Below are 22,566 nucleotides of genomic sequence, written 5' to 3'. Positions count from 1 at the left end.
TTTTGGTTGCAGTTTGGCCGGGGCCGGGTTTGAACCCGCCACCCTCGGTATATGGGGCCGGCGCCCTACCGACTGAGCCACAGGCGCCGCCAATTAGAATTGTGTCTCCAATTCTAATCCATAAATCACTCTAGCATCTTCTCCCGCTCTCCTTGCTTACACATAACTTCCCACTACACAATGAGAATTCTGGCTCCTACTACCTGCCACCATCCATTTTCTTGTTTAATTCCAGTACATGTATGTGGCAGTATTCAAATTGTTATCCTGTACCCCCGTCGGAAATCACTTTATCAACTAGAGTATAGCACTCAGGTACAATTTTTTTAAACGTTAGCCTTACAGATGCCACTCATTTCCAAAGTTACTTAGGTCAGCACCTTTGACCTTGGCTTTCTATAGTGAGGTTGTCTCAAACATTTGTGACAGTCTGTACTGCCACGTTCTCTATTCTTTCTTGAGATGCCCCCAACTTTCTAAATGATTTTTAAAATTTGCATACATTATGATTCACCCCATAAAGGGAAGAAATCTTTGCCCAGCCTGAGGTCACAAATATTTTCTCTTATGTTTTCTTGTACAAGTTTATAATTTTAAGTTTTACATTTGGGTCTGTGACAAAATTTGGGCTAATTTTTGCTGGCAGTGAGATGTATGGGTCCGTATTTACTTATTTTTTTTTTACACATGGATATTTAACAGTTCCACCACCCTTGGTTGGAAACACTGTCCTTTCTTCTCTGAATTGCCTTTGTATCTTTATCAAAAATTCGTTGCATTGTACGTATGGGTCTATTTCTGGATTCTTTACTCTGTTTCATTGATCTATTTGTCTGTCTTTACATGAGGACCACACTGCCTTGATTACTATAGCTTTATAAATCTTGAAATCGGGTATTGTTAGCCCTCCAACTTTGTTCTTTTTCAAAAGCAGGTCCAGAGCAGTCCCAGTCTAGGGCTAATTATTCCCCATTACAGAAGCAAGACATTCCTGAGTGTTCTACCACCATGAATTAAGAGTTTTCCCAGGGCTCGGGGCCTATAGCTCAATAGCTAGGGCGCCAGCCACATATACCAGGGCTGGCAGGTTCGAACCCAGCCCAGCCTGCCAATCAACAATGACAACAACAACAAAAAAATGCCAGGCATTGTGGCAGGCGCCTGTAGTCCCAGCTACTTGGGAGGCTGAGGCAAGAGAATCGCCTAAGCCCAAGAGCTGGAGGTTGCTATGAGTTGTGACGCCACAGCACTCTACTGAGGGCAACAAAGCGAGACTCTGTCTCTTAAAAAAAAAAAAGAGTTTTCCTAGTCTGGCTGGTGAGAACAGGCACTATTTCCAGTCTTGGGTGAATGTCAGGCTCTGTTCTTTAATCTTTTTTTTTTGTTGTTCTTTAATCTTTTTGGATCAGCTTTTCCCAGCCTTGAGTAGTTTCCTCATTCACAGGCCCTGATCAGTGCTTTGCCCAACATTCAAGGGGCCCCTTGCACAGATCTGGGGTTTGTCCTCGGTGCAGGTTCCTCTTGTCTGGTACTCAATCACTTCCTGAACTCTCACCTCCATCTCTTCCTCTCCAGGAGTCCCCCAGGCTCTGTCTCAGTTCCCTCTGAGGGCACAAGAGCCTAAAATCTCCACAAGTAGTGAACTCGGGGAGTCTCCGCGCTCAGCCAGTTTGTTTTCCATCTCTCAGGAATTCCTGTCCTTCCCTGCCTCATGTCCAGCACCTCGAAACCACCGAAACTGCCGTCTTGTATAGTCTCTTTGGCTGTCTCTGATTGCTTTGAAGGAGAAGGCAAATTCAATCCCTGTTACTTCATCCTGGGCAAAAGCCTACAACTAAACGTTTTTTAAACTCTCTTCCAGCTTTAAATACTGAAGTTAATTAAGTTTTCTGGCCCGTCTCCCTGCTCTACACAAATCTTGCTTAAAGTTTAGACTGCCAGGATGCAGGAGGGTAAGTGAGTGCCAGGCAGAGCAGAGGGCTCGTGCAGGGTGTGGGGGTGAGGACTGCAGGGCAGGGCGTGGGGGGCACATGGGAGTAGAAAACAGAAGAGAAGAAAATGAGCTCAGGGAACAGGAAGTCCCACGGCCAGAGGGGAGCAGATGAGATGGCAGCGGGGTGGGTGGACTCCATGGAGAGCTGAGAAGTGACCCACGGTGCACACACACAAGCCAGTGCCTGGTAAAGCTGAGGCTGACCCCAGCTCTGCTTGACCCTGGAGCTCAAACTCCAAGCTGCTCGCAACCCTACTTTCTCTGGGAATCTGGCAAGAAAGGTGGAAGAGGGAGAGAGAAACCTGCACAGGACTCAGACCAAACTCACAGCCCCCGGAGTAGAAAAGGACGCTGGACTGGTATTCCTGCCCTCCGAGGGGTCACTTCCCTCCAGGAGGCTGAAGGAGACCCTGCAAAATAAAGGCCTCAACTTTGAGGTCTCACAGGAGTCCGGAGCTCCCACTCAACCCCCATGTGGTGCCAAGGGCGGGGTGGGAGGCAGCTCACAGCAGATATGTTGTGCCCCTGAAAATTCTTGGGGTGGAGAGGGGTGTGGTAGCGTTAAGCTGGGAACTTGCTGAAGGTGCAGGTGCCCAGGCCCCTCCTGGAGATTCGGGTCCAGTGGGTGTGGGGCGGGGCTGGGCCCAGGTGACTCTGTTGCAGCAGGTAGTCTGGGATTCCACTCTGTGGGCATCTTTTCCCCAAAGAGCTTCTGGAAGGTGGTGGCCTATATTCTCAGTGCTCTGCTGGTCTCCCAGTCGGGGTATTGATAGGAGTCTAGAGCCTGAGGAAAGAATGACAGGCAGATGGTGGTGAGGGGAGCCTAGGTTGACAGTCAGAGGTGAGCTTGGGGAGGGGGTGTCTGTCGGCACCTCTTGAAAGTCCCTTGTGTCCTGGACTCCTTTCTGTCTCAGATCTTATCTCTGGGTCCCTGCCCCTGGATGGAGCTTCCCCCAGGGCACCTCAGGACCCCTGGGCAGGAGGAGGGGGCAGATCAAAGGGCAGGCGCCCAGACAAGGGAACCTGAGATGTCTTCTTTGTCTGCACCCTGGAGAGGCCTGGGCTGAGACAGGATGGATGGGAGCTCTGGGCCAGGGGCAGGGGAGGCTGGGGGAGTCAGTAGAGAAACCAAATCCTGGTATATTCACTGTGGACAAAAGGAAGGGCTGGAGAGGGGGTCAAGCTCCTTTCACCAGCTGCTCATGCTGGAGGCTTCCGGCAAGGCCTTGGACATCTGGGTCAGGTTCTCCTCAGGGGCTGTGAAGAACTAAAGGGAGTGGCCATTTGCATCCCTATTGGTTGGGGACCCAGCTCCACTCACCAGGGCCCCCTTTTTAGCTGATTCCCAGTTACCCACAACCAGGAGCATGCCTAGGAGCAGAAGTGGGGCTGAGGGTAGAGTAAGAAATAGCCCACCCTTAGATTCTCCACTCCCAGACACCCCAACACCCCCATCCCTCCTGGGAAAGCAGAACAGCCACTTGGGTGTAATATTATCCCCAGGCTCTAGGCTCCCCCACATCTGGAGCCCCAGCTGCTGATCCGCTGTGGAGACTGCGAACTCTTCCCCGCTGCCTGGTCACAGCAGCAGAAGAGACAGGAGAGCAGCAGCTGTCTGCTGGGGCCGTCTGGGCCACAGGCAGACGCCAGGACTCCGAGGGGGGTGATGAGGGTGGGGGATCCGTGCTTCAACCGCCTCTATGGTAATTTGGGGCCTTCCAGTTGGTGTCAGGGTTGGGGTACATTTTTGGGATAGTATTAGTGTTATCCCAAGGGGACCCAGAGACTGGAACTTCTAAACCTTGCACCCCCCAAGTCACCCACTGAGACCAGTTGGATTCCACATGCGCTCATGGAGCCAAGTGTCCAATACACAGGTGGTCCAGCAGGGTGGGGCTGGTTAGACCCAGGGGCTGGTGGCTGTGGGAAGACCCCAGTTCAGCCTCCCACTCTCCAGGGCTTTCTCATGTCCCATGCCCCCCACCACCAGAGGCTGCCTGTTCTCAAGCCCACCTGTATCTGCTGCTGAGTTAGTAACAAATTACTGCAAAACTTAACAGCTTAAAACAACATACATCTGTTATTTCACAGGTTCTGTGGATCAGGAGTCAGGGTGTAGGTCCTCTGCTCAGGGTCGCACAAGGCTGCAGTCAAGGTGTCTGCGAGGCTGTGTTCCTTTCTGGAGTTCGGGATCCTCTTCCAAGGTCACATGGTTGTTGACATGGTTCCTTCAGGTCTAGTGGCTCTAGGGCTGAGGTTCTAGCTTTCTCCCTGGCTGCCAGCTCAGGGCTGCTCTCAGCTCCTAGAGGACATCAGCAGTCCCCGCCACATGGCCCTCAACCAAGCCTTCTCACTGCAGGCAGTTTACGTCTTCAGCCAGGAGGAGAATTGCCCTGACCTCAAGGCAGGCCTCCTCAGTCCCTCTTTTAATTGCTCTCACCTGATTGTCAGGCCCACCCAGAGCAATCTCCCTTTCATAACTCAGAATCAACTGATTTGGAACCTTAATTACACCTGCAAACCCCTTCACCTTTGAGATATCTGTTGGCTGGATCTTGACAGGTGTGACTCCTCGAGGTTCCGCTTAGGCTTTCTCTGCCATCCCACTGGAGGTCTTTGTCACATCCCTATGTCTCCTTCCACAGATTTCTGCTTTCTCACTCTCCATGACAGTAAGCCTGTCACTGGCCCAGGGAGGGGCTAGCTGTGAGCCCTGTCTTTCTTCTACTTACTTCACAAAGGACCACTGACAGTGCACATGGCAAGCCAGGGGTATGCAGGTTGGACTGGCTCATGGAGGAGGCCAGCCCCACATAAAGAAGCCACTTTACATCCTTAGTGGAATCCAGGAGAAATTCTAAGAAGAGGGATATGCTGACCTGATGGGACTTTGAAGGCAGCCGGGATGAGCAATGGTGAAAGGAAAGGGCAGCTCCAGCTAAGGGACAGCTTGAGCAAAGTAGACTTGGGGAATGGTGTGGCTGCTGACCGCAGGCTTTAGTTTAGTGGAGAGATAAGACAGGAAGGCAATTTGGAGAAGAGCTGAGAACCACAGGCTGAGGGGACAATGGGGAGCCATGCATGGTTGTGGGTGGGGGAAGGACATGATACCTTGTCAGGGACACCTTCTGAGAATCCCACTTTCTTTTCAACATTGGGCTCCCACTACGAGCCAGACACTGCTTGACACCGGGAATGCAATATTGAAACAGCAGAGAGGGGACCTCAGGGATGGGATCTTAGAGATGAGTCAGGACACAGACATTAACTCAATTGTCAGTTACATCTGGAATATGAACTAAAGAACAAGATATTGTTAAAGCAAAGAACCAGGATCTGACCTTGTCTGGCTAGTCTGGCTAGGGCCTGGGAGGGAGGAGGCGTGACAAGGAGTCAGCTAAGCCACGGTGGTGCTCAGATACATCACATCACACACAGCACAGAAAACAAGAGAGCACCTCCCGGCTGTCACTCATGCAAATTCAATCTGCGAGCAGCTTCCTTGACCCTCATTATTATCCTCTCAAAACAAGGGCCACCAACATGTGTTCCTGTGTGCCCAAGTCTGCCCTCTCTCTGACCTCACACACTGTGAAGGGAAAGCACCAGGTGCTGACCTTCCTGCGTGGGAGCAGAAAACCTCAACCAACCAGAGGGACACAACTGGGTGTCCCCAGGATATAGGTGCTCCTGAGGTGGCTTGTCCCTCTCTGCTAACTTCAGCTGGCCCCTGCCTCACTGCCTCGATGTTCTGCACACCCAGCCCCAGATGTTCTCACGCCCCAGTGCCCCAGACACAGCCCCAGACAGTTGCACAGCTGGCCGGCTGGCCTGCGGGATAGCTCTGGGAAGGGGGCAAAGAGGGGACACCTCTGACAAACAGATCCAACTCCTCAGACTCCTGACTCCCAACTGGAGCCAAAGCATACAAGGGTAGAGGCCTGAGCAAGTGGGCTGGTCAGGGTGCGCTTAACCCCTTCTCTTCCAGCACGGCCGTAAGACTCCTCTGTGAACTCATTGCTCCACTCTCTTGCCTCCAGACACAGCCTCCCCATTCTTGGTTCCAAAGGCACAAGTTTATTCATTCATTCATTTTTACAGAAATGAGTAAGCCATAGGCTTTGCCTGCAAGGTGCCAGGGTCTGAAAGTTCTGTCATCTGACTGATACTAGCATGGACCACCACCCATGGTGACAGAGAAGGTTCTTGACCTCTGCGAGAGAAAGAATTCAAACACAGGGTCACAGGCAAAGCAAAGTTTTTTTGTTTGTTTTTTTTTTGAGACAAAGTCTCACTCTGTCACTCTGAGTGGAGTGCCGTGGCATCAGCCTACCTCACAGCAACCTCAAACTCTTGGGCTCAAGTGATCCTCTTGCCTCAGCCTCCTGAGTAGCTGGGACTGTAGGTGCCCACCATGATGCCCAGCTAGTTTTTTTCTAATTTTAGTAGAGAAGGGATCTCATGCTTGTTCAGGCTGGTCTTGACCTCCTGAGTTCAAGCAATCCACCTGTGTCAGCCTCCCAGGCAAAATCATTTATTAGAGTGCAGAAAGCATAGAATGCTCTCCAATATGGTAGAGTGGACCGCTCCAAAGAAGAACAGTGCCACCCCAGGGCAAGGGTCTGTCCTTTTATGCTAATCCCTAATAGTATGCTAAGCTGAGGGTAGAATATTCATGAGTTTTCTGGGAAAGGGTAAAGAGTTCTTAGAACCAGGAGCCCTTCCCCCCCTTCTCTTTACTATTGCATTCAGATGCAATTTTTTTTTTCAGATTAATATGAGGTTACAAATGATTAGGTTACATTGTTTTCATTTGTTAGGTAAAGTCCCTGTCATCGTTGTACCCCTCACCCAGGAGGTGTGCCATGTACCCTTACATTGTGCCTCTTAGGTAAGAGCACACCAATCCCTTCCCCCACTCCCTGGCCTTCCTCCTCTCAACCCTCCCTTTTTTTGACTTTATAGAGTAACCCAGGAGTTGCCATGGCATCTGTAAACTGTCATGGTGCTGGTGGGTGTGATTTTTACCATGTTAATAAGGGTAGTTCATTTAGGGACACTGTCTCCTCGACTGTGCACATGCCCCAATTAAAGGAATTCCCCCCTCTTACCTTAGATAAAGATGCTATACCTGAAGTAAAACAGCTGAAGGGTCCTTATTGGTTACGTTTATCTTAGCTAAGCACATTCATACTCTTGAGACTTTTTGTTTTTTTTTTTGAGACAGACAAAGTCTCAGTCGCCTTGGGATTAAGTGCCATGGTGTTAGAGGTCACCACAACCTCAAACTCTTGGGCTCAAGAGATCCTCTGGCCTCAGCCTCCCGAGTAGCCAGGACTACAGGAGCCCTCCACAACACCCAGCTATTTTTAGAGATGGGGATCTCGCTCTTGCTCAGAGCTGAACTCTTGAAGACCTGAACTCAAGCAATCCACCCGCCTCAGTCTCCCACTCTGACGTGGTCACTGCTGTCCATCCTCTATGGTAGCTACTCACTGTCCCCTTCTGGTCAGTGGGTCCTCCCCTCTGATCTCTATTTCCCCTTAGCCTCCAGGTAGACAATCAGAAAATGGGACTAGGGGCTCAGCACCTGAAGCACAGTGGTTACGGTGCCAGCCACATACACTGAGGCTGGTGGGTTTGAACCTGGCCTAGGCCAGCTTAAAAACAATGACAACTGCAACAAAAAATAGCCGGGCATTGTGGCAGGCACCTGTAGTCCCAGCTACTTGGGAGGCTGAGGCAAGAGACTCACTTAAGCACAAGAGTTGGAGGTTGCTGTGAGCTGCAACGCCACAGCACTCTCCCGAGGGCAACATAATGAGACTCTGTCTCCAAAAAAAAGACAGAAAGAAAAGAAAATGGGTCTAGGAATAACAGGAGCAGGAAAAGTAGCTGTGGCAGGGTCTGGAGGAAACTCTAGTGCTTTCGTATTCCAAGGGTGAGGCAGCACCAGTGGGTGCTGTGAGTGAAGCCCACCCCCGGTTACAGCCCCTGATAACTAGACAAGTTACTGAGGTCCCTGCTTCCTGTTTGCAGGTTGGCAGTGAGCATGGGAGTACCCACCCAGGCTGCTCAGAGCACTAAAGGAGGTAATACCTGATGGCACTGCTCAGTGGATGCCACCAGCCATCTATCACTTGACAATAGTTTGTCTGAGCATGCTCCAAGTAGTGACAAAGTCCAAGCCATCTTGAGCTCACACTCTAGTAAGACAGACCGAACACATAAACAAAGCAGCGAACAAGGTCATCACAGATGTGGCAAGTCAGAGGAAGGAAATCCAAAGGGGAGGTGAACAGGGGCCTGAGAAGAGGAGACACAGGTAGCCTGGGGACTGCCGGGGTTTAGCAAGCAGCCGATGGCGCAGCTCTCGGGGGAGCCACTGACCAGAGAGGGACAGTCAGTAGCTACCAGAGAGGATGGACAGCAGTGACCATGTCAGAGTGGGAGCAAGGTGGTTGTGTCCTGGGGTGAGCTAGGAGATAGAGATTCAAAGGAGAGTGGGTGGCAGGCCCTGCTCCAAGAGCTCACAGTCCTGACAAAAGTTGAGGGATATACAAGGTGACAGGAGCACAGAGAAAGTGACCTTCATCACCAAGGCGGGAAGAGGGAGAAGAGAGGCTCAGGGCTCGTGGAGAGAAAATTTAGGGTGAGGTTGGCAGCCTGTGGTCCCAGGGGTGAGAGGTTCTGAATGCCAGCTAAGGAGTTGGGGTGTGCTCCCGGGCCAGTGGGGAGCCATGTGAGGTGTGAGGAAGTGACTGCTCAGTTGTGTGGTTCTGGAAGGATCAGTCTGGCTGCTGGGAGGAAGGGGGGTGGAAGAGCTAGACTGTAGGCAGCCAGGAGCCCAGGAACCCAGGGAGGGGCCAAGTCTGTGTTTAGGAGGAAAATCAGTAGCTCCTGATGATCAGCTGGACCTGTGGAAGGAAAGAACTGGATTCTGCCTGGGAACTGGACTGTCATCCCCCTACCACTCAACTGAATTGGACCAGACTTGCGCTGGGTCCAAGACACAGCAACTCCAGATGAGGAGTTTCACAGAGATCCCAGCTTGGTGGGGACAAGCAGACATTAACCAAACCACAGCAGGAGTGATGGCTTGTGAATTATTAAAGGAAAGTGGCTCAGCTGTCCACTCTCCACCCAGAGCTCCCCGAGGGCAGGGGCTGCCTCTCCCACTCCATTCTGGAGGTGCGTGAGGTCAGAGCAATGTGCTCTCTGTGAGGCTGGAGGCTCCCCCACGCAGGCTCTGTTTCCGGCCCAGGCTGGGGCTATGCACAGCCACCAGGCTCTGCCTGCTCCCCACACTTCCCAAGGGGCCAGAACAGAGGGGAGTGGTTCATGTCATCCTGAAACACTCACCGGCTGCAGGCCATTTCCTGAACTGAGCCTCCTGCTCCAATGCCACAGGGCCACCTGCTTCACCTCAGAAGAACCTCCCCACAGAGGACCCCCTGCTGCCATAACTGCCTATTCTTCCCCCACCCCCAACCTCGCTCCGTCTTTAAAGCCAAAGGTGACTGCTGAGTGAGGCCAGGGGCACTGGGCAGAGGGTAACGCTCATCCTTGGAGGCCCGGAGGGCAGGGACAGGCTGGAGAAAGTGTCCAGAAACAAGCAAGGGCTGGGAGAAAAGTCTCCCAGCCTCCGTTCCGTCCTCGATTCCTTCGGGCCTCTGGCAACCCCCTTCCATTCTGCCCACCTCCGTTGACTCATGAGGTGATGGGCCTGAGGTAGTCATGCAGTCCCTTCTGGACCTCATATTTTTTAAATTCCAGTAAGCGCAAGTACATTTTGGAAAGTTGAAAGGTCTGGAGTGACTCCAAATGAAAGCTCCATGAAGCCAAATTAGAAGAAACGCCACAGCATGAGAGATTTGAGGCTGACGCTCAGAAGGACTTCATTCCAGGGCTCCATGTGGCTGGACAGTGCGAGGGACCTGTAGCCAAGGCAGCCTAGGGTGATGCCTATGCCCTTTGCAGCTGGACAGCAGGATTTTGTCCTGGGCTGCTCTGGCCCCCTAGCTGGGCTCCAGAGGCTTGGGCTGGGTTTCCCTTCCTAGCATTCATGGGGCTTGACCTTTGACCTTTGGCTAAGGGCAGGGCTATTTGTCTGCCCACTCCTCGCAGACCATCAGGACTAGGCAGAGCCCAGTGCCAGGCTGTGGGAGGGGCTGGTGGTATGTCCGGGGGCAGAGGCAGACACACCCCTGTCTTCAGGAGGCTCCTGTCTGACAGTGGGGACTATCATCACCCTCAGACACAACTCCCGCCTTCAGGGGCCCCAACTGAAGGAGTCACAGCCTCTGCCTCAGGGCAGAGATCTGCCACATGACAAATGACCCATGAGTCAGGCAAACACTAAACTCCCAACTCTGGAGGCGGCTGGAGCCCCAATTGCATGTGACTCTGAAATGGGATCAGGAGCTGTGGGGAGCAGAGATGGCAGCTGGCCCAGCAGTGAGTCTAGTAGTTAGGGAGCACATGAGAGTGAGGGAACCGTGTGTCCCCTTGCCCCGGGCCTGTCTGCGACATGGAAGGGGGGGTGAGCACAGCTGGGCACAGGTCTTCCGGTGGCTGTGCTCACGCCTGGAGGTTGGTTGCACCAGGTGCTCATGATCACGCCCTATGTGCTCTGTGGAGGTCTGGGAGGGTGTGTGGGGTAGGCGTGTGCACTGCGCGTGCAGCACGTGTGCATGAGTCAGATGTGTGCTCCCAGGCAGAGGCACAAGTGCCAGCCTGGCACGGGGAGCCTGGGCTCGTCTTGGCCTGATGATGCCGTGCTGAGGCATCTCGGTCCGCTGCGTGCAGAGAGCAGGGTATAGGGCCATGGGAGACTTCTCCAGCTCCAGGAGTCTGTGCTCTAAGTGCCAGGGAAAACCCCAGGCGCCCTGCACACCCATCTCCAGGCCTTCTGTCTGCCCTTGATCCCTTGCCCTGGCGCCCCAACAACTGAGACAGGCCAGTGAATGTAGGCTGGGCCAGCTGTCACTGTGACATCCATTCTCCGCGGTGGGGTCTGGGAGCTCCCACCCAGCTCCCCAGCTTTTCTCTCACCCCTGCCCCCACAGCTGGGAACTAGGTCGGGTGGCAGCTGGAAGCCTCCCAGGGTGTCTCCGGGAAGACATGGGATCTTGTGAGTTTGAGCCTTAACTCATGAACTGAAAAACACCAAGGTGACAAGAGGCTCTGCTGCCAGCACTGCCACAGCCCCACTTTCCACTGCCCCAGGGACTCCTGGGGCCCCAGCCTAAGCTCAGAAAAAGAAGTCTTTTCATTTACATGTCCCTTACTTTTGATTTGCATGCACCTCTTGGTTGGCCATTTCTAAGCAGCTCCAAAATTCTGATTTTGCAAAATGCTGAGCCTTTTCTCACATTTTTTCTTGGGGCTTCCTTCTCTCCATCCCCTCTTGACCCAGACACCTCCTAAGGGACAGCGCCCCCCACTCACACAGAGTCCTACCCTTACATTCACTTGCATTCACAGATCTGCATTTGCACATGTGCACAAAAGTGAACCCACCTCCATGCACATACAGAAACAGTGTCCTGGGTGCCGCCCCTGTGCACACCTACACCCCACGGAAATCTATGCTGTTGCACAAACACCCATGACTATGTATCTTCACACCCACTCAAAATTCACTCACATTTGTCTACACTTCTATACACACATGTCCCCATAGCCTCCGGCACATTCTGCACACGCAATTAATGTGTAAGCACACACCATTCAGCCTCACATGGGGGCCCAGGGCCTGCACATGGTCCACGTGCTGGGTCTGGCTGCAAGCAAGATGCTCTAAGCAGCAGACCCCTCACAGACCCCACTCCGTAGGACTGCGCGACCATCCTCTGCGACTATCAAATGGCCATTTCAGCAGCTTTACCACAATTAGGTACCTAGAATTCGAGTTAGAGCATCAGTCCTTTGGTCAAAGCTTTTTCTCCACTGAAATACGGCTCTATCCTGCATTTTCTTCCACCACCACCACTCTTTCTTTTAAAAAAGGTTTTCATTATTGTGGGTACCTAATAGTTGTCTGTCTATATAGGTGCATGGGATGTCTTGATACAGGCAGATGATGTGAATTGATCAGGTCAGGGTAACTGGGGAGCCATTACCTCAGGCACTTATCATTTCTTTGTGTTAGGAACATTCCAATTTCATGCTTTTAGTTATTTTAAAGTATACCTTAACTTATTGTTGACTATAGTCACTTTGTTGTGCTATCAAATGTTGTTCATCCAAAAAAATAAAAAGAAAACAAATATTGTTGGGTCAAGTGCGGTAGCTCACACCTGTAATCCTAGCACTCTAGGAGGCCAAGGTGGGTGGATTGCCTGAGCTCAGGACTTTAAAACCAGTCCAAGCAAGAGCAAGAGACTGTCTTTAAAAATAGCTGGGCATTATGGTAGGGGCCTGTAGACCCAGCTACTCAAAAGGCTGAGGCAGGAGAATCACTTGAGCCCAGGAGTTCATGATTGCTGTGAGCTATCGAGGCACAATAAGCTACCAAAGGCAACAAAGTGAGACTCTATCTCAAAAAAAGAAAAATTATTCATTCTATCAAACTAACTGTATTTTGGAACCCATTAACCATCCCCACATTATCGCCCCTTCCCTAAAACGCTTCCCACCTTTCTTCTCTGTCTCCAGGTCGATGGTCATTAATTTTTTTCTTCGGCTCAGCACCCGTAGCTCAGCCGTCAGGGTGCCAGCCACATGCACTCTGGGCTGGTGGGTTCAAACCCGGCCCAAGCCTGCTAAACAAACAAACAAACACACAAACAGCAACAAAAATAGCCAGGCATTGTGGCGGGCTCCTGTAGTCTCAGCTACTTGGGAGGCTGAGGCAAGAGAATCTCTTGAGCCCAAGAGTTTGAGGTTGCTGTGAGCTGTGACACCACGGTGCTCTACTGAGACTCTATCTCACTCTGTCACCCTTTAATGCCAAGGCTGATTCTATATCTTGGCTATTGTGACTAGTGCTGCAATAAACATGGGCGTGCAGGTATCTTTTCAATATACTGAACCCCCCTCCTTTGGATATGTACCCAGTAGTGAGATTCTGGGTCATATAATTTTATGACCAGTTCTACTTTTCATTTTTTTCTGGAACCTCCATACAGTTCTCCATAGTGGCCACCCTAATTTACATTCCCACAACCAGTGTGTGAGGGCACCCCTTTCTCCACATCCTCACCAGCACTCATTATCGCCTCTTTAATAAAAGCCATTTTAACTGGAGTGAGATGATATTTCATTGTAGTTTTGATTCACATTTCTCTGATGAGTAATGACATTGAGCATGTTTTTATATACCTTTTGGACATTTGTATGACTTCTTTAAAGAAATATCTATTTAACCTGCATTTTCTTTTTGTTTTGAAACAGAGTCTCCCTTTGTTGCCCTCCGTAGATGTCATAGCTCACAGCAACCTCCAACTCTTGGGCTTAAGTGATTCTCTTGCCTCAGCCTCCCAAGTAGCTGGGACTACAGGTGCCCACCACAATGCCTGGCTATTTTTAGAGACGTGGTCTCACTCTGGCTCAGGCTGGTCTCAAACGTGTAAGCGCAGGCAATCCACCTGCCTCAACCTTCCAGAACGCTAGGATTACAGGCGTGAGCCACCGCGCCCTGCCCTTAATCTGCATTTTCTGTGTTGCCTCCATTGTGTCCCTACCTAGTCAAGTCCCCTACCCTCAAAAATCCCCAGATACAGTTTCCTTGGGTGGCTCTGCCTTCTGCCTTTGTTCACCCTGTCCTCCACCAAGGACATCCCCCTGCCTTCCTCCACAATAAACACTCATGCTCTGCCTTTGCTCACGCTTTTCCCGGTTCCTGGATGGGCTTCCCTCCCTCTCCACCTGGTGAAATCTTATGCATACTTCAAATCCCACCTCCTGGTGAACTCTTCTGCAGTCCTCCCAGACAGAAGTAATTGTTCCTCACTCCGTGGACCCAGCGCCGTGGGGTGGAAGCGCCGTGGGGTGGAAAGGCAGGATTGTCCTATCTTCATAGTGCCTCGTGGGCCGTGATCTTCCATTTGTAATGAGGAGTCAGGGGACTTTTCTGGAAACTGCAATTACATGGCAAATACTTGGTTACATTTTGTTTATTTTGGGGAGAAGAGTCAGAGTCAGACCCTGCTGCTCCTACTCTTTTCTGCTGTGTACCTTTGGGCAAGTGTCACAGGGCCTTGCTCTTCTTATCTGTATTTCACTGGGGGGGTTGATAAGACTCGAATGAGAACTTGAACGTTTGTGACCTGAATTCTCATTTCACTTCACAGTGAAGACTAATTTGACTCAAAGGATATGTGCTCACTTCTTTGTCTCCCCTCTCTACTGAAAATTCCTTGAGGGCAAGGGCTATGTCTGCAAAATGGGGCCAATAATAGGACAGACTCATAGTGAGAAGCAAAGTTAATTCATGTAGTGTGCTTAGCAGAGCTGCCTGCCACTGCCTCGGTGTTGCCATTCTGATTATTATTATGCAGTCTTATCACTTAATTCTCATTACCTGGTTTTTGCTGGAGATATTGTTATCCCAATTCATAAATGAGGAAAGCAAGTCTCAGAAGGTTTAGGGGCATCCTTGCTAAGGTCTCACAGTAAGCAAGGACCCAGATATGAACCTGGATCTGGCAGAGTCTTAACCACTATGCTCTCCTGTCATCCAGTCATGGATGTGTCTGTGACAGTTTGGGGCAAACTGATGGCATGTCCAGCCCAGGGCTCTCTGGGGCCTATTTGTCCCTGTCCATGCCCTGCGCCGTGTCTCTATAGCACATAGGTCTTTGCTCTGTCTGGATTCAGCAATTGATGGCAGCATGGGACATTCTGAGAAGGAGCTGTTCATTGGCCCCTTCCTAAAGGCCTAGTACAGCCTTTAGAACAGGATTATACTTTGGACAGGAAACAGCATGAGGGCCTAGGGACGGGCCTTTTTTCACACTGGGCCAGGATGCTGCTCATTCAGCCGTCCAACACTCAGCATCATAGCCCCCAGCTCCTGGTGGAGAGACACTTTCCACTCCTTGCAGATGAGAGGCAGGCACTCCTGTGGGAAATGTGTATTAGGACACACTTCCAACAGCCTGGCTGGTCAGACCTCACTCCTGCCGCCCGCCCACTATAGACAATGGGGGCCCTCCATCCTGCCAGGGAGAGCCATGGGGCAGTAGAGGGTAAGACAGAAAGGAGCACATGGATTTCCCTGTGACATCTGGGTAGCAGCCAGGCCAGAGAGTGGTTCCTCCAAATCCCATAGTAAGTCTGGGCTGGCCTGGCTCCTAGAGTCAGAGCAGTGGTTCTCAACCTTCCTAAGGCCGCAATGTATTTTCATTGTTAAAAAGGGGTTGCAACCCACAGGTTGAGAACCACTAAGTCAGAGGGTACCCCCATTCCCTGGCCCCAGTGGGCGCTTGGCCATCAAGTGGCCAGGGTCCCAAATGGTCTGCTGTGGGCTTGATCCCACCTGTGTGCCCAGTCTGCTCCAGGGAGGTAGCTCTTCTGGGATTCCAGTGTCTCAGAGGCAGCAGAGCTTCCTGGGATCTTGGGACAAAACGCACACCCAAGATCCTTCCAGGGCTGGGACACCAGAGCCAATGAGGCATGAAATAGGGAAGGAGGAACTTCCTCACGATGAAATAAAGCAAGATGTGGGAGTAAGAAGCCTACAGTGTGGGGCTAATCCTGTCCTGCAGTGTCCCCACTAGGGCCCAGCCAGCCCTGGGCTTTGGGGAGAGTTAGCTAGAGGAGTGGGAAGGGGAGACCCAGGAGAGCCTGTGACTCAGACCACGGTGTACCGGGAGGGTAGTCCAGGGCTGCTCCAGCCTTGGGGTCACCTGCTCTTGGCATGCACGGAGAGGCTGGCCACTCAGTCCCTTCCCTGTTCCAGGTTTGTGGGGAGGGTCTGTATTGGAAGCCTTCCAGTTCAGCTGCTCCCACCCAGCTGTTCCCCATCACCAAGAGGGCGAGGAGGGCTGTGCTGGGGAAACGGCAGGATTTGGTGGAATGTCCTAGGGGACCAATCAGACGCCTGCGAGAATGGCTGCTCCCCCACCCCGCCTCGTTTCTTCAACTGCGGCTCCCCGCAACTCCAAAAGCAGCGACGTTGTTTTTACCGCAGTGAAAGGATCTGAGTTGAACACCAGGAACTGGCACCAAGAGTAAAGACTGCATGGGGTGGCACAGAAGAGCAGCCTCCCTTGCCTCGAAACGGGGACCGACCGTGAAGCTGCCCAGAGGCAGTTTCCCAGGCATGCTCCAGATTCAGCCTGACCTCTTCGGCCCAGGTCCGCAGAACCGGACATCGGAGTCCTGCTCACCTTCTGTGGTGAGCAGGACTGGGCAGAGCAGGACCGCAGACGCCGGCTGCGAGAATGGGTGGAGGAGCCCACTCGCGGACGGCGGTCCCGCAGCGCCCTCTGCTGGCAGCAGGCGCAGGCGCCTGCCCAGAGCCCCTGGAATTAGCGCGGAGCACCCGGCTCCCGGCAGGGCTCTGGCCCAACCCCCAAGATCTCAAAGTTGCCAGGTATCAGGTCCATTGAGGCAGTCATCCGAGCTGGGGAAACCTTAGAAACTCCGCTGTCAAACACTGTTCTATTGCTGGGAAAACTGAAGCCAAGAGAGGAGACATGAACTGTCCCCAAATGGGACTAGGCCCAGGGACTGAACTGGGGGCTGTCCCCGTCTCAGTCATGGAGCCATGGATGGCTTGGGCTCCCTATATACCTCTGCCAGCCACGCTCCCTACCCCTTACTGAGCCAACTGGGTAAACACAGCTTCCAGATAGGCCTCCTACCGTCCCACCCAGACCACAAGCCCCACAGTCTCTAACAATTCTAAAACCTCCCAGTCTCTGCACCACCCCCTCCTCCAGCCCTCTGCGCCCCACTCCACCCGCAGCCTCAGGAGACTCCCTCTACTCCCAAGGCACCAGCCACTTCCCACTTAACGTCTCTGCTGCTTTCTTATTTTATCCCCAGGAAATGAAAACTTTAATTTCTCTCTTTGTTTATTTTTATTGGATTTTCTTTTTAATTATAAACTATGGTACTACGTGTTCTTTGTAAGCAAACGAAAGGTATCTGAAGAAAAAGTTAATAATCTCCTCTCCCTACCCCCCACCCCAGATCACTTACTGGGTCAAGGGGCGTGGCTCTGCCTTGTGTCTCTCTCAGGGCATTTGTTCAACCAATGAGAACGGAGACCTACTGCACGTTGTTTGCTCGTTGTTTGCTCATGCAGCCCTAGCTAAGGGGGTAGGGAACGTGGCTCGTGGGGGTTATAGGGAGCCCAGGCCATCCCATGGCTTAGCCAAGGCTGCAGGAGCAAACAAGTCAGGGTTCCCAATGCCCTCCTGAGGCTAAAATTTGAACGGCAGGAGGAGAGTATTTCAAATAGCGGTGAGTTCTTGGCAGGAGGTGGAATGGTGATGGGCAGGGAGCGATGTGGCCTGGGGCAGGGACCAGGCTGCCTCAGGTACAATTTCTGGAGAAGAGCTCTCTGAGGAGGGACATGAGAGTGGAGCTCCAATAGAGGGCATTGTTGGCCACTGTAAGGAGTTTGAATGTTAATCCAACGGTGTAGAAACTCCACGGAGGGCAGGGAGGAGATCTGATCTGATCTGATCTGTGTGCTGTCCAAGGACCCCTCAAGTGTCCATGGGGTGAAGAACAGATTGAGGGTGAGGCAGTGTGAATACCAGGAGAAAGTCAGGTAGCTAGATGGATAATCAGTAGATAGACCAATAGAGAGATATAGATAACCAGTCAACAGGTAGATGATTGATAGATCCATGGATAGATATCAATAGATGGATAAATACATAATCAATGGATATAGATAAATGGTAGATTTATTGATAGGTGATCAATATCTAGATCAAGATAGATATATTCCTTCTTCTTCTTCTTCTCTTTTTTTTTTTGTAGAGATGGAGTCTCACTTTATTGCCCTTGGTAGAGTGCCGTGGTGTCACACAGCTCACAGCAACCTCCAACTCCTGGGTTCAGGCGATTTTCTTGCCTCAGCCTTCCAGGCAGCTGGGACTACAGGAGCCCACCACAACGCCTGACTATTTTTTTGTTGCAGTTTGGCCAAGGCCGGGCTTGAACCCGCCACCCTCCATATATGGGGCTGGCGCCCTACCCACTGAGCCACAAGTGCCGCCCTATTCCTTCTTTTTAATAAAAATGGGCTGAAGGACATATGTTGCTCTGCTCTTGCTTTTTCTTTCCAGCATTTCCAGGTCAGAAAATGCATCTCCCAGTCCAAAGCAGCAATTCACACTCCGGGCAGCTGCCATAGCCCTGACTGTGAATCAGCCTTTGCATTTCCCCACCCAAATGGTAAAAGATACAGCTCAAGACAAAAAGAAAGTAGTGCTGGGTCATAACCCAAAGTATAAAATAAATATTCCTGAGTCTACACTAATAGGCACAAATGCTTATATAAATCAGTAAGCAGAGAAGAGACAAATATCCTATGCAGGATTTCAAATAAATTATATAGATTCTTTAAGAGGAAGAACCCTCAACTCCTTAACTGTGGGCTGCACATAATAACATCTTTCTGAAGAGTACTCTATGGAAGGGGGGAGCAACTTTACAATAGAGAAATCTGACAGGCTATGTCAGTCAGGTGGTCATGGTTAACATCAACGTCGTTAATCATGTTGAGAGTATAGACCAATGATCTTCAACTGGCATACCAGGAGAGGGTTCCAGGTGTACCATGAAGATTTTTAAAGATCATTAATTAAATTATTTTTGAAAGAAGTTCAAAGCACAGTAAGTATATTCTTTTTCTTACTCTTTTTTTTAATCAACATAATTTAAGTGTGCCATGGAAGTTCAACTAGAGGTTCCAGTGTGCCTATAGTTACAGCATCTCACTCAATGTGCCGTGAGATTAAAAAAAAAAAAAGGTTGAAGAACACCGGCATAGAACATTGGTATGAGGTGATGAAAACAGCACTTTACCTCTGTGGTGGGTCTTCTAAAAACCCACTGCCCCAACCTCTGAGAAAAACATCAGACAAATTCCAATAACCCAGCACCCTATAATATACTTGCCCAGTACTCCTCGAACTGTCAAAGTCATCAAAAATGTAGAGTGTCTGAGAGATGGTCACAGCCAGGAAGAGCCTCAGGAGGAATGAGGAGTAAATATAATGAAGCATCCTGGAATGGACCCTGGAATGGAAAAAGGACACTAAGTAACAATCAAGAAATTTGGGTTCACACTTTATGGGGGCAAGACATGATTGCAAGAGGGACTTTACCTAACAATTGCAATCAGTGTAACCTGGCTTATTGTACCCTCAATGAATCCCCAACAATAAAAAAAAAAAAAAAAAAAAAAAAAAGAAATTTGGGTTGTTAAATATATTATTAAGTAAACCTTAGACTTCAGTTAATAATATATTAATATTGGGCGGCACCTGTGGCTCGGTGAGTAGAGCGCCAGCCTCAAATACCAAGGGTGACAGGTTCAAACCCAGCCCTGGCCAAACTGCAACACCAAAATAGCCAGGCATCGTGGCGGGCGCCTGTAGTCCCAGTTACTCGGGAGGCTGAGGCAAGAGAATCGCCTAAGCCCAGGAGTTGGAGGTTGCTGTGAGCTGTGTGACGTCATGGCACTCTACCGAGGGTGACAAAGTAAGACTCTGTCTCTACCAAAATAATAATATATTAATATTGGTTTATTAATTGTGACAAGTGGATAATACTAAGGTAATTTGTTAATAATAGAGGAAATCAGTGGTTGGGGGTATATGGGAACTCTCTTTACTACCTGTTTAATTTTTTTCTATTAGTGTAAAACTATTCTAAAAAAGTAAGGTCTTTTAATTTAAAAAACAACGCATCTCATTATTGTTGGAAATTGTATTTCCCAGACTCCTGTTGAGGCTGAAGCTGCTCACATACACAGGCATATCTTATTTTATGGTGTTATGTGAATACCATGTTTTTTACAAATTGAAGGTTTGTAGCAACCCTACATTGAGCAAGTCTATTGGTGCTATTTCTCCCACCTCACAGGCTCACTTCATGTTTCTGTGCCACATTTTAATAATTATCTCAAAGTATTTCAAACTTTTTAAGGACACATCATTTCTTTTTTTCTTTTTTTTTTTTTTGCAGTTTTTGGCCGTGGCTGGGTTTGAACCCGCCACCTCCGGCATATGGTGCCGGCGCCCTACCCGTTTGAGCCACAGGTGCCACCCTCAAACTTTTTATTACTATTTTATCAGTTATGGTGATCTGTGATCAATGATCTTTGACATTACAATTGTAACTGTTCGGGGGCACCATGAGCCTTGCCCATATAAGACGGCAAACTTAAATCAATGTGTGTGTTCTGACTGCTCCCTTGACTAGCTGTCCTCCATCTCTCCCTCTCCTTGGGCCTCCCTATTCCTTTAAGGCATATTGTTAAAATCAGGGCAATTAATAACTCCACAAGGGCCTGTAAGTATTCACGTCTCTCACTTTAAATCAAAAGGTAGAAATTGGGGCGGCGCCTTTGGCTCAGTGAGTAGGGCGCCGGTCCCATATGCCGGAGGTGGCGGGTTCAAACCCAGCCCCGGCCAAAAACCACAAAAAAAAAAAAAAAAAAGTTTATAAAAAAAAAAAAGGTAGAAATTGGGGATGCATGTATTTCAGTGGTTAGGGCGCTGGCCACATGCTCCGGGGCTGATGGGTTTGGCCTGCTAAAAAAAAAAAAAGATAGCCAGGCATTGTGGCAGGCATCTGTAGTCCTAGCTACTTGGGAGGCTGAAGCAAGACAATTGCTTGGGCCCAACAGTTTGAGGTTGCTGTAAGCTGTGACGCCACAACATTTTACTGAGGGCAACATAGTGAGACTGTCTCAAAAAAAAAAAAAAAAGGCTAGAAATAGTTAAGCTTAATGAGGAAGGAATGTTGAAAGCCAAGAGCAACAGAAAACTAGGCCTCTCGTGCCTAGTTAGCCAAGTCAAGAATGTAAAGGAAAAGTTCTTTTTAAAAAAATTCAGATTAGGCTCGGCACCTGTGGCTCAAGTGGCTAAGGCACCAGCCACATACACCTGAGCTGGCAAGTTCAAATCCAGCCCGGGCCCACCAAACAACAACGACGCTGCAACCAAAAAAAAATAGCCGGGCGTTGTGGCAGGCACCCGTAGTCCCAGCTACTGGAGAGGCGGAGGCAGGAGACTCGCGTAAGCCCAGGAATTGGAGGTTAGATGCCACAGCACTCTACACAGGGCGACAGCTTGAGGCTCTGTCTCAAAAAAAAAAAATTCAGATTAAGGGCAGCACCTGTGGCTCAAAGGGGTAGGGCACCAGCCCCATATACCAGAGGTGGCGGGTTCAAACCCAGCCCCTGGCCAAAAAAACTGCCAAAAAAATTTTTTTTCAGATTAATATGAGAATACAAATGATTAGGTTACATTGTATTTCTAAGGTAAAGTTCAAGTTCAAAGGTAAAGTTAAAGGTAAGTTCAAGTAGTTGAGCTCTTCATCTAGGGGTGTGCTGTATGCCAGTATATTGTGCCCATTAGGTGAGAGTTTACCAATTTCCCTTACTCCATCCTCCTCCCCTTCCTTCCCCCACAACCTTGAATTTAATTAGGTTTGTAGTTGTTTTTCCATTGGCTTCATATGAGTACTGAGTACATTGGATATTTGCTTTTCCATTCTTGTGATATGTTACTAAGAAGAATGTATTTCTTTTCTTTTTTTAAATTTTATTTATTTATTTTTTTTTTTAGAGACAGAGTCTCACTTTATTGCCCTCAGTAGAGTGCTGTGGTGTCATACAGCTCACAGCAACCTTCAATTCCTGGGCTTAGGCGATTCTCTAGCCTCAACCTCCCAAGCAGCTGGGACTACAGGTGCCTGCCACAACACCCAACTATTTTTGTTGTTGTTATTGCAGTTTGGCCAGGGCTGGGTTTGAACCTGCCACCCTCGGTATATGGGGCAGGCTCCCTACCCACTGAGCCACAGGCGCCGCCCAGAAGAATGTATTTCAACTCCATCCAGGTAAATATAAAAAAAGTGACATCTCCATGTTTTTTACAGCTAAATAGTATTCCATGATATACATATACCACAGTTTATTAATCCATTCATGTGTTGGTAGGCACTTGGGTTGCTCCCATGTCTTAGCAATTGTGAATTGAGCTGCAATAAACATTCGAGTGCAAAGGTCCTTGTGATAAAATGATTTTTTTTCTTCCAGGTAAATACCTAGTAATGGGATTATGGGATCAAATGGGAAGGTCTACCTTTAGCTTTTTGAGGAGTCTACATACTTCTTTCCATAGAGGCTATATTAGTTTGCAATCCCACCAGCAGTGTAAAAGTGTTCCCTTCCCTCCCTATCCACGCCAGCATTTGCAGCTTTGGGATTTTGATGTGGGCCATTCTCATTGGAATTAGGTGATACCTTAAGGTGGTTTTGATTTGCCTTTCTCTGATAATTAGGGATGATGAGCATTTTTTTCACGTGATTTTTGGCCATTGCTCTGTCTTCTTCAGAATCTCTTGCCCAGTGATAGGAAAAGTTCTTGAAG

Source organism: Nycticebus coucang, chromosome 18 (assembly GCF_027406575.1).
Source record: "Nycticebus coucang isolate mNycCou1 chromosome 18, mNycCou1.pri, whole genome shotgun sequence".
Lineage (NCBI taxonomy): Eukaryota > Metazoa > Chordata > Mammalia > Primates > Lorisidae > Nycticebus > Nycticebus coucang.
This window is presented reverse-complemented; position numbering follows the sequence as displayed.